Raw genomic sequence first — 11,578 nt, 5'->3', positions numbered from 1 at the left:
AGACCACATGAGTACTTATACTGGAGAAAAGCCTTAAGGCAGGAACACACCAAGCCGACAGTCAGTTGTCGGGTAGTTTTTTTCAGCCACACAAAGCCGGAGCTTATCCTATCCAATCTTTTTTTTCCTTGTCTCAAGAAATATCTGCGTCCACACGAAACCTCTGAAACGAATCAAAATAATGTAGTATACATGCCAGACCAGTATGTGGTGCTGTAATTCTGCTACAGAGATACACTTAAAGCAGTGAATAAGACTTGGAGCATGTGCATAAACCTTGCATGCTGTATACAAACTATAGTAAAGCTTAGAAATAATGCTTTATTTTGGCTCTGTAGATTCTATAACATTAACACAAGCATCTAGAGTCTGCTATTGCTGTTGTTGCTGTTTTGTGCTGTTAGCGGCGTCTGACTAGGGTCGACACGTGGGGTGATGACATCATCATTTCTCAAAATATACAGAAAGGTTGTACACACAAAAACGCAAACCTATCCAATAAAAAGTTTGTGCATATTCACAAAGATGTGTCTCCATGTGCACGGGGCCTAAGTTCCCTTTCAAGGGAACTCGCGCTGCGTAAATCACTATGGGAACGCCTCTGCATGATGTCGTCATGAAGCACGTATGAAATCTGTCCAATCAGGAGACGGAACGTCATAGGCGGGTGACGTCACTGACCAGGAACTATAAAACCCGCCCGAAAACACTGTCATTCAGCTTCTGTGTCTTCAGCAAGTGTGATACTTACAAGAAGCTTACTTTGTGTGATACTGTCTGTCCTATTTATTGTTGTCTGTCTTTTGCAAAGTTTGTTGAAATGGCGAGTGAACAACTATACAGGAAGTGTGTGCACCCTTGCCTGCGTTTTATCCCGGGCGGGGACACACATGAAATGTGTGTTGTTTGTTTGGGAGCGCAGCATGCCCAGGCAGCTCTCGAGGGGGCTGCCTGTGTGCATTGTGAACAGCTGCCGCTACGTACGCTGCGCTCCCGCCGAGCCCTCTTCGAGGAGGGTGGCTCGGCTCGCGTTCCTCAAGGCTCGGGTCCCGCTTCTGCCGAGGAAGGCCGGCGCCTTATGTCTTGGGGTTCGGAAATGGATGTAACAGAGGGGTTAGAGACGGGCCCTGCCTTATCTCTGCCCTCACCTGTTGCATCCAGAAGTGTATCCATCTGGAGGCAGGAAGCACGTGTTGCGGTTTCTTCCGCTCCGGTGGATACGGTCACGTTAATGGCATCTAGTTCTGAGGAGCTAGATGTTGTTAGCGTGGCCACGGGGGAGGCTGAAGATCCGCCACTTCAGTCTCCTGCCAGCGAGGAGCTTATGGAGGTGCTTTCTCGTGCTGTTGCCAAGTTGAACATCGATTGGCCAGCCAAAAAGCAAGTGCAGATCGTGAGAAGTAAACTGGATGAACGCTTTCTGCCATCTAGGTCTGCTCAGCCTCCACGTCGGGCATTACCATTTTTTCCTGATCTCCACACTGAGGTGTTGAGATCGTGGAAGAAGCCGGTATCTACCTGTGTTTACACACCTCAGACCTCCATATACAGCAATGTGGCAGGAATGAGAAAACACGGGTATGGGGCGATGCCAAGAGCGGAAGAGACACTTGCGAGCCATCTCTCTCCGCAGGCGGCATCGTCCCTCAAAGCCCCGACGTTGCCCACTAAGCCGCTCAAGACCACTTCAGCGCTAGTGGGCAAAGCGTACAGTCAGGCTGCAGCATGCTTGCACACGATGTCCATCTTGCAAGCATATCAGGCTGATCTGCTGAAGGATTTGGGGGAAAGTGATGAGGTTGGGGCAGATCGGATACAGGAGTTATGCCTTACTGCCGATCTCGCTTTCCGTGCCACTGAGACAGCTAAGTCTGTCGGGCGTTCCATGTCTTCCTTGGTGGCTACGGAGCGGCACTTGTGGCTTAATCTCACTGAGATTAAGGACAAGGATAAGGCGTTTCTCCTTGATGCCCCGCTGAATCCTTCCAACCTGTTTGGTGATGCTATCTCTACCGTCACCAACAAGTTCCAAGAGGCGAAGAAACAGTCTGCTGCCTTGCAGCAGTTTCTCCCTCGACGGGCCCAAATTCCCCCTGCTGCTGGGCGAGGGCAGCAGGAACCGAGTACAAGCTCCTCGCAGCACAGACAACACCAGAGGCAGAGTGTTGCTACCCGACCTCCCCCTCCGAGGAGCTGGGAACCGGGTCAGCGTGCTCAGCCGAAGCCCTCGAAGGGCAAGAAGGATCTGAGGGCCGTCATTGCCGCTAAGAGGGCTTCGAAGAAATCCTGACGCCATAAGATCTGTCAGGATTCTGAGGGCGGTCCCCACCAAAGTCAGACAGCATTCACCTCATTATACGGTGCCTGTGTGTCTTCGGTGCCCTCAGGGGGCGCTCTGCCAACCCTGCCACAATGCCGGGGTCCGCCATTACAGGGCACTGTGTTAGGTGCTCATGTTCCACCAGAGACCAGCCTCGAGAGGCTGGTTCCCTTAGTAGATTTTTTTGTCAGAGTGGAAAAATCTGTCAAAAGTATCTCAGTGGGTCCTGCGAACTATAGAAAAGGGGTATGCGATTCAGTTCAGAACACACCCAACCCGATTCAATGGGATTCTGACCACGGTGGTAGATCCCGAGCAGGCTCTGGTGTTAGCACAAGAAGTTCAGACACTCTTGCAAAAAGGAGCAATAGAAAGGGTTCCTCCTCCCAGCAAGGAGTCAGGTTTTTACAGCTGATACTTCATTGTGCCAAAGAAAGATGGGTGATTACGTCCGATTTTAGATCTATGACAATTGAATCGAATAGTAGCAAAGCTCAAGTTCAAGATGCTCACAATAAAGCATGTCGTGTCACAAATCAGATCAGAGGACTGGTTTGTGATGATAGATCTGAAAGACACGTATTTGCATGTGTCAATCCTCCCGCATCACAGAGAATTCCTGAGGTTTGCTTTCGGGGGCGAAGCATACCAATATCGGGTTCTTCCCTTCGGCCTAGCATTGTCACCCCGCACTTTCACCAAATGTGTAGATGCGGCTCTAACGCACTTGCGTATGCAGGACATCCGCATATTAAACTACATAGACGATTGGTTGATTCTCGCTCAATCAGAGCAGATGGCAGTTCAACATCGAGGTGATGTTCTCGCTCATATGGAAAAGTTGGGGTTGAGACTAAACGCGAAGAAAAGTGTTCTTTCTCCAGTTCAGAGAATCATTTATCTGGGCGTGATATGGGACTCTGTGATTATGAGAGCCCGTTTATCTCCGGCTCAAATAACATCAATCCTCAATGCAGTCTCGGACATAAAGCTAGGCCAGTCACTCACTGTAAAACAGTTTCAGAAAATGTTGGGTCTGATGGCAGCAGCATCCAACGTTATACCTTGGGGCTTACTGAACATGAGATCCTTACAGTGGTGGCTCAAAACCAAGGGGTTCTCACCGAGGGGGAATCCGTTTCGTATGATCAGAGTCACGCAGCGCTGCTTACGTGCTCTGGCCATATGGAAGCAACCTATCCCAGGGACCTGTGTTGGGAGCTCTCAGTGAGTTTAACAACGCACGTGATCATTCAGCGGTTAGTTTAGCGCAGCGGTGAATTTAACAACACTCAACTGCAGGTAAAACGGCATTCAGAGGTGAGTTTGACCAAAGCAACCCTCAACTGCAGGCAAAACGACATTAAAAGGTGAGTTTAACATGCTCTTAGACGCTTGCAAGTAAGCAGTTTTAGCGTTTTCTTGTCATAGGATAACGTATCGGAGGTTTGATTAAAAACTGTTGAGTCAGGACAATAAGTTGTGTTTAGAAACTTTAGATTTGTAAGGTGGCCATTTCTTATGACGATAAATGTTAGAAGTAATTATAAAAATATAGCTTTCTGCACCAAATGTGCAGCTTACGTTATTGAATTCAAGTTTAAGTAGCCTATTAGGCTAACGTTACATTAGCTCACAACTATTATCCAACATTATAAATGTAATTTATTTATTTATTTATTTATTTATTTATTTAAAGTTCTGCTGTGGCTTTGTTTGGGAATTTTTTTATATTAAAATAAATGGGGAATTATATATATATATATATATATATATATATATATATATATAAATAAATTCCCTATACTTGCATTTATTAACTGTTATATGTATGTATATATATATATATATATATATATATATATATATATATATATATATATATATATATATATATATATATACATACATACATACATACATACATACATATATATATATACATATATATATATATATATATATATATATATATATATATATATACATACATACATATATACATACATATATATACATATATATATACATACATATATATATATATATATATATATATATATATATATATATATATATATATATATATATAAATTCCCTATACTTGCATTTATTAACTGTTTGTCAAATTTTGTTAGAAATTGTAGTTAACAATATTAACTTGTTTTTTCACTGTATAAAACGAATATCACATTCAATCTAGCCCATTCTGGCAACACAGATTAAGAGAATACTGATGTGAAATGTTCAATTCTGTTTTTTTTCCTCTTTTCTTCTTTAGGTCCCTCAAATTTGGCAGCTTCAAAGCACCACAGACACACACAAAGGCACTTTTAAAAGCCACGCCCATCTTGTTACTCTGTACTCATCAGTCAGTCTCTCTCTCTCTCTCTCTCTCTCTCTCTCTTTAAAATATTTTCAAAACTCCGACAAGAATTGATGTCATGGCAACGCGTAGTAATGCAGTTGTGGAAACACGTGCATTTCCCCCTTGACGTACGTGTAGCAAATAGCATTGAATTTTAGGCTACCTACTTGCATTTTCATTCAACAGCTTGGATGTAAACCCAAAACTGCATTAGACAATATGGAGAAAAACTGTTAATTCCCTGTTTGTAAAGTGATAATAAAGAATATGTTTCATTTCATGTTAGATGTGAGATTTTGAATAGGCTATTCTTTTAGATCTATTAATGGGACCTATATGCAACGTTTGATTACGTTCTGCAACTTTAGTATATAAGTGCATCCAAATATATAATGTATTGGTTTAGCCTAAAAATATGATTAGGCCTATTATTCATCATGGGACGACATGACTACAGTCAAACCTGTATATTTCATGATACAATTTATGACATTTTTCATACATTTTTGATCAGCTAAAATACAGTATTTAGGACGTGAATTTGCGGAGCACACATGCATCCCTGATCCAACCTTTACTGTCATTGGATCCAACTAACGTGTGTGTCAATGAGTTATTATTGTGTGCGCACTTACTCTTCTTCGTTTGTTGATTACAATAGTCCAGACAGCCCTCCGACAAACAGCGCCCCGTGCTGTGTCTGCAACCACTGCGCACTTTTGTCACTACTAGAATGTTGTGCAGATACAGATTGTCCGAAATAAATACATGACTAAAGTAAACCCATTTAAAAACTGTATTATATTACTCAAAATCTAGACTGCAATTTAAAGAAATAGAGAAACATTATGTAATGTGTTTGACCAATTACATCATTGAAAAACCCAGGTGATTTGATTCTACAAATAAATTAAAAAGTACACATAATAATGCTTCCAAATCTGACCTTTTGTTAGACATTTAGATTTGACTTAAGTCAAACATTGTCCAATAGAGCATAATACAGTATACAGGCCTTTGTTCTTTTGATACTTATATTATGACCTCAACACTTATGCACAAAGATATATTTATTAATGGCTATACAGAGTAAATGTCCAGTAAAATGAACCATATTACGCTCCATTAAAAAATGGAAAATGAACAAATGAATGATATTCTTTTTTATTTGCACTGATTAAAATTACAATGACAAACTCCAAACTGGTGCTAACTCCAACATCTCAAAGGCAGGACAAAGGCTCCCAACTGTTCTTCCATTTGGTCCCACTGTTTCAAAAGAGAGTAAGAAATCATATGAGAAAATGCAGCAACTGTTTTAATCTTGTCTTATTCACTATCCTATTTCCTATCCACTGCATATTCAATGCAATTTTCACAGCTGATATAAACTATTTCAGTGCTGCTAAATCTGCACAGTGCCATCTGTGTATAAAAGCCATAAAATCCAATAGCACTGTGTATACAATTTTGAATTCAGTGCATTCTTACCACAGTAATTTGTACATATTCATATTTCTTTAGCATTATATAGATGTATTCTGCTACTTTTGTTTTATTATTCTACTACAAAGATTTGTATCAACCGAGAAAGAAAACATAACCAAGTATTGCACTATAAAAGTACAACCAGATTTTGAAAAAGTTGACAGTATTGAAAATGCAAAAAAAAAAAAAAATTCTGTTCACTCTGTACTATACTGAAAACACATTATTAACAAATAACGTCTTTGAGTATTTCATTTATTTTAGAAAATATACACTAAATTTAAATCTGATGACTGCAACACAGTCAAAATATTTGCGACTGTTTACCACTGTTTTATGTAACATCACCTTTTTTTTTTAAATAACATTTAATAAGCTTTTGGGAAGTAAAGATGCCAGTTGGTTCAGTTTAGCAAGAACACTTTTGCCCATTCTATTATACATGTCCTCTGGTGAGTTTTTAATCCAAGCAGACTGTGGTTTGTCATTGTCCTGCTGGAAAATGCAAGGACTAGTGTGCTAGCAAAATTACTGTGAAACCAAAAAATGTATGTATAATGTCAAATGTATAAAATGTACTAAAACACAAATGTTAGTCCGGACTTTTAGGTGTGAAACTGCCCTGAGACGTTTTCACTACTCCAGAGCCCAGCGGGAGTGTGCTTCACTATCTTATGCCAAAGTTTGCAACCAATTATATTTTTACTAATACTGTGAGACCGTAATACCGTGATCTTTTTTCTAAAAGTTATCATACTGTGAACATCTCAAACCGTTACACCCCTACTTCTTTTTATTTAACCAGGTGAGCTTTTAAAGAGCACATTCTCAATAGAAATGGCGACCTGGCCAAGATAAAGCAAAAGGTGCAGGATGACAAAGAAGTTACACATGAAATTACACAAAATTACACATTAATTGCACGGAGGGATAGAAAAAGAAAGAAATACAGATAAGATACAGGATGAGAGGGCAACACAGTAAAGGTGTAGGTATATGTACAATTATTGCAGCACAATCAAACAGAGAGGTAGAAGAAGTGGGTGAATAAAGTGACAAGGCAACTACCTTAGTAGTAAATTAACACTGGGCGTAATTGTCCAAGTCAAATGTAGCGCAAATGGCATATACAATGAACAGGCAGAAGCTCTAATAGACTCCTTAGGAAATAAAAAAAAAAGTACTGACTGCTGAGTATTGTTAATCACAACTTTTGTCAACCAGGAGCTAGTAGGAAAGTACCTGAGCATTAGGAGAAGGTTGCAGAGTTTATGGTTAGTGATCTAGTACATTATTTATCCTTACTCAGTCTTCATCGGATGAATCAATGTCATCATGGAGGTAAGGAAATTCCTCACAAACTGCTTCTCCATCTTCCTCATCAATTGAGAGAACACTTGGATCCACCACAATCTGCCTGTGATAAAGTGAACACAGGTTAAATGAAATGATAAATATCTTGCATCCTCACTTTCTCAGTCCTGTTGAGCTCATAAAATGACACCATCATTTTAGTAACTAAATATTTTACTTTGTAACTTTCACACAATGCAATATCAAAAGTATGTCTACAAAGAAAGATTAAGCTATTTTACAAGGTACAGTACAAGACAGGGACCGAACATGAGCACCCACCTATATTTTGACTTCACCTCACTCATTTGATGTTGTAGGTCACTCAATCTTGCCAACATAATGCAGCACAGTCCCTCGTATGCCTCCACAGACATGTTAGTAGGACAGACTTAAAACGTTTTAAGATTGGTTAGGGGCAAATGTATCCTACTGCAGCTTTTTACAGACACATACAATGTCCATATTTCTGTCCTGATGATCTTTGCTAGGTTAATGTATCAGCATTAATACCAGTCATTAGCTCATTCATTGAATATGGCTACATATATCTTAAGTAATTTTATGCATATATTGCATGTATATGCATGTATTTTTTTTTAGACCAAATGGCATGAAAAAGAAAGACCTGTTAGTGTTTACTCCACAAACCTGTCAAATTATACAGTATCTCAGAGACAGTAATGAATACTTACTCCCTTCTTTCAAGTCACCTCTGACCAACTTTATATCATCACCTAATGTCTTGGAGACACCAGCCAGGAACTGCCAGTGTTGTTTCATCTCTTTAATGAGAATAGTCTTTTCTTCTTTTAAACGAGACAACAGCATTATCTTGTCAAACACAATCTTCTTTTGTCTCAAGGGCACAGTGGATTCTGTAAAGATAAATACTGGTAATAGCAAAAAAGACAAAAAGATTGACCGACAGTGAAAGGCCTTGCAATGTGATATAAAACTACATACCGTATTTTCCAGACTATAAGTCGCACCGGAGTATAAGTCGCACTTATATTTCAAGGCCCTTTAAATAAACACTTTACTGGTCACCAAAGGCATGGTTATAATTTTATGCTTGTCTACTTACAACTTAGATGTTTAAATATGTTCATTGATATTTACAAATAGTTAAAATGAGTGTTTCCCCGAGTGCCAATATAGAATAGACCAGCCAGACAAGTAAAAAAACTGTGACTAATAGTCCGTAAAATACGGTAATAGTGGTAAACAGATGCACTACAAGTCATTTGTCCCAAGCCATTTAGCATTTTAAATGCTTATATCACAAAAGTGATGCATCACTCTAAAAAGCATTTGAAGTTATTTTGTGAAGTTGTTTAATTATCTTTAGGTTGCTATGTAATTGTTTGTGGTTGTGTTGAACTAGTTCTGTTACAAACTTTGTCAGCACATTTGAATTTAAAAAAAACTAGGATCACTATATTCTCAATAATAAAAAAAGCAAATAAAACGATTTATTTAAAAAAAAACTATCGTCTACCATGCCCCTCACACTGGGAATGATTTACAGAGAGAACTCAAGATTGATGCTTTGGTTCCTTTAGGGCATTTTAAATCCATGCCACATTAGAGGATAAACTCTCGCCAAAATTTAACCTATAATGTTTTTTTTTTTTAAATGTATTCGAGTCAACCGTTTCATTAATAGCATAATTAGGATTGTGGCGAGTGGGGCGGGCCGAGGGACGTGGGAACAAGGAGTGAGGCCGGCGGAATGATTGGGAAATCAGTGACACCTGCGCCCCACCGCCGGTCTCGAGTCCAACGTAGGAGATGGAAGGATATAAAACTGGAGCGACGACCGTGAAGGACGAGAGAGGACCAGGCCTGGGATTTTATTTGTGTTTTGCTTTTTATTTGTGCGCATCAGTCGTCCGTGAGGGGATGGTGCGCTGTTTTGTTTATTTTGGAATTATTAAAATGACATTTGATTGTCCGCCGGTTCCCGCCTCCTTCGTCCCGATGATTGTGAAGGTTTTATTATTACAAGGATGTAAAAGCCACGTTTAAAATTTATTGTAGTCTCATTGGGTCTCATTCATGAAACACGAGCAGAACGAATTTGTGTAAATCGTGTGTAAAGAGGTTCTGGCGTAAATTTTCGGATTCATTAAAATGTTCGTATTTTCCAAATGTTAGTTGGTACAAAAGAAATCTACACCTGCTCCCAGCCACGCGTAAATAGTGCGTTTACATCCGAACGTTTTGCTCATTAATAAGCTGCATTTTAATTCACCTTAATCGGTAAATATGTACACAGCATTTAAAAAAAAATATTATATATAGTAATTACATATATTTTTTCTTTTTACTTTTATACCAGTAATAGCATCTGCAAACGGAACACAAGTCCGCAAGTCTTTTTTATATATATATGCTCATATATAGTTGTCAGTCGGATTTACAGCAGGTGAATTCATCAGTTTCTCCCGAAATATATGCAAGTAAGTGGCTGGTGAACTGGAAGAATAATAGAGTAAACTTTATAGTTACTTAGGCCTATTATGTGTGTCTGATATGAATAGATGTTGGCAAATTATATTTGAATTCACTGTTATTGCTGCTTCCACTGATGTCTGACATCAGTGTGTATTTTATAAACTCTAAATGTATTGTTTTAATGGTGCTTATGTGTATTTAAATGTATGAAACCTTAAAAGAAACATTATGTGGCTGAAAATACTGCATAGTTGTGATATATGACAAGAGCTGCGCACGTCCATCTCGCAGCCAAAGCGCGAAAGCACAGTTTGAATCTGGCATTTATGTGACGTCGCTGAACGTTCGAAATCCCATATGAGGGACCGTACGCCCAGGGGCACTGAAATAAAAATCCCATATGTGGGACCGTACCGCTCAAAGGGTTAATATGTCTTTTAATACAGGCATTACAGATGCATGGGGAGGAAGGAAGATTTATGTGCTGCTTTCAAAAATAGGGCCCTACAAAATCTTCTTTTCTGACATACATAAAACTTCTCCTGGTGAGGAGCTCGAGAGTGAGGTACACAACCAAACATTTTTTATTTTTTACTTTGTTGTTATGCACAATAAACACAACATGTATGCACTTTCATGTAAACCTCGTTGTCAGCAGGTCATCAATGCATTCATGCACCTTGAGATCAAGAAATGTAATGCTCGGTCAGCAGAGCGCGCCTTTTATATTGACAGTTATGAAATGGCCAGCGTCTGGAAAGGCCATTCAACAAAGCGGAAGGTTGGTCTATTCAGTGTCATTAATATAAGGCTGCAAAAGCTTTGAATTCTAAAAAAAATCTCTTGTATTTTCAGATTGACTTGTCAGTGTACCACTATGTAATTGGTATCATAAACGACCACTGTCACTGGACAGTTATGGTATAGGATGCAACTTGCTTTGTTTTTTAAATAAACTAAACCAAAACGGTACACTAGTGTGCATAACTATGTTTCTGTCACAGACACACCAGGCTCTGCACCCAGCCAATCACGTCGCACTCCTTCACCAGAATACTGATCACACGCACCTGACATCCATCACCAGCACAATCAGCAGCACTACAAAAGACACTCACAGTCACTCAGTCATTGTCCGGTCTCGTTAACGCATACTTACCTGAATGCTTACCTTACGGACTCCTTACCTGTCTCCAGTGTGTCTCCTAGATCCTCCATGTTCTCCAGTCCTCCGTGAGAGTCTTTGTGTAAACTCGGATTCTGGTGTGAAGATCAAGTCAAGTATTACTGTCTTGTTTTCTGCTCTGTCTGGAAACCGCATTCTGAAATACTCACCCGCTACTGCTCTGGTTGTCTAATAAATACCATAACCTTTACCTGTGTCTCCGACCTCCTGTGTACTGTAACAGAAGACTGGACCACACCACTGAGCAACCACGATGAGCACTCCCGATCCATTTCAGGACTTGATAACAGCACTTCGTCGCACTCTCAACAGTACACTAGCACCACCAGTGAGCACTTCCGCATTCCACGTCAACGCTTCTTCTCCCACCGTTATCGCCAGTCCCATGGCCAAACCAGCGCCC

At 39.8% G+C, this 11,578-nt stretch overlaps 1 long non-coding RNA gene across 1 annotated transcript; it reads right to left on the bottom strand.

Moving 5' to 3' along the window:
- Positions 1 to 5,836: 5,836 nt before the first annotated feature.
- LOC125245298 lies at positions 5,837 to 10,025 on the bottom strand. The gene is made up of 3 exons (XR_007179473.1): positions 7,812 to 10,025; positions 7,482 to 7,593; positions 5,837 to 5,957 (listed from the first exon to the last, which is right to left on the bottom strand). It is a non-coding gene; the product is annotated as an uncharacterized LOC125245298 (long non-coding RNA).
- Between the last annotated feature and the right edge of the window lie 1,553 nt (positions 10,026 to 11,578).

This window comes from Megalobrama amblycephala, linkage group LG1 (genome assembly GCF_018812025.1).
Source record: "Megalobrama amblycephala isolate DHTTF-2021 linkage group LG1, ASM1881202v1, whole genome shotgun sequence".
Taxonomy (NCBI): domain Eukaryota; kingdom Metazoa; phylum Chordata; class Actinopteri; order Cypriniformes; family Xenocyprididae; genus Megalobrama; species Megalobrama amblycephala.
This window is presented reverse-complemented; position numbering and strand designations above follow the sequence as displayed.